Source organism: Priapulus caudatus, unplaced genomic scaffold (assembly GCF_000485595.1).
Source record: "Priapulus caudatus unplaced genomic scaffold, Priapulus_caudatus-5.0.1 Scaffold207, whole genome shotgun sequence".
In the NCBI taxonomy this organism is placed as follows: Eukaryota; Metazoa; Priapulida; class Priapulimorpha; order Priapulimorphida; family Priapulidae; genus Priapulus; species Priapulus caudatus.
In genome coordinates, this window is record NW_014577268.1 from 41,763 (window position 1) to 42,358 (window position 596).

General features: G+C 50.5%; 1 protein-coding gene across 1 annotated transcript in view; it reads right to left on the bottom strand.

Annotated features, from left to right (window-relative positions):
* Positions 1-596, bottom strand: part of LOC106807299 (serine/threonine-protein kinase Nek1-like) — a 14,078-nt gene that overhangs the window by 4,242 nt on the left and 9,240 nt on the right. The window lies entirely within an intron of this gene.

The following is a 596-nucleotide window of genomic DNA, read 5'->3' on the forward strand; positions in this document are numbered from 1 at the left end:
GAGCGAAGGGGGGAGGGGGGAATTGTCTTCTATGTAAGAAGAAAGGGAGGAGTCTTTTTCTGTGACATGAGCGAAGGGGGGAGGGGGGAATTGTCTTCTATGTAAGAAGAAAGGGAGGAGTCTTTTTCTGTGACATGAGTGAAGGGGGAGGGGGAATTGTCTTCTATGTAAGAAGAAAGGGAGGAGTCTTTTTCTGTGACATGAGCGAAGGGGGGAGGGGATTCGCGTGCTCAGAATGCGAATGCTTGCCCGATTTTATAAACAGATGAACAGTCGGCTGCTTACCCATCCAGCGCCACCTGGTGGGCACATGCAGCATCGCGGTGCTCGTACGTCGGGATGACAGGCTCGGCTCTCTGCGCGACCTGGGCCCAGTCCATGACCCGCGCCTGCCTGTTCGCCTACACCACAAACAAGAGAGCAACACACACGAGTAGCTTACACACAGCGCTCGAATGACCGGACCTGTAGAGTACTATACCTTGTCACTATATCAAGTACGAGAACATAACATAACACTAGAGCACTCGGAGAGCACAGACCTCCGCCAAGGCAGCTGAATTCTCTCAATGTAAAAATTTTTATTAATTAATTAA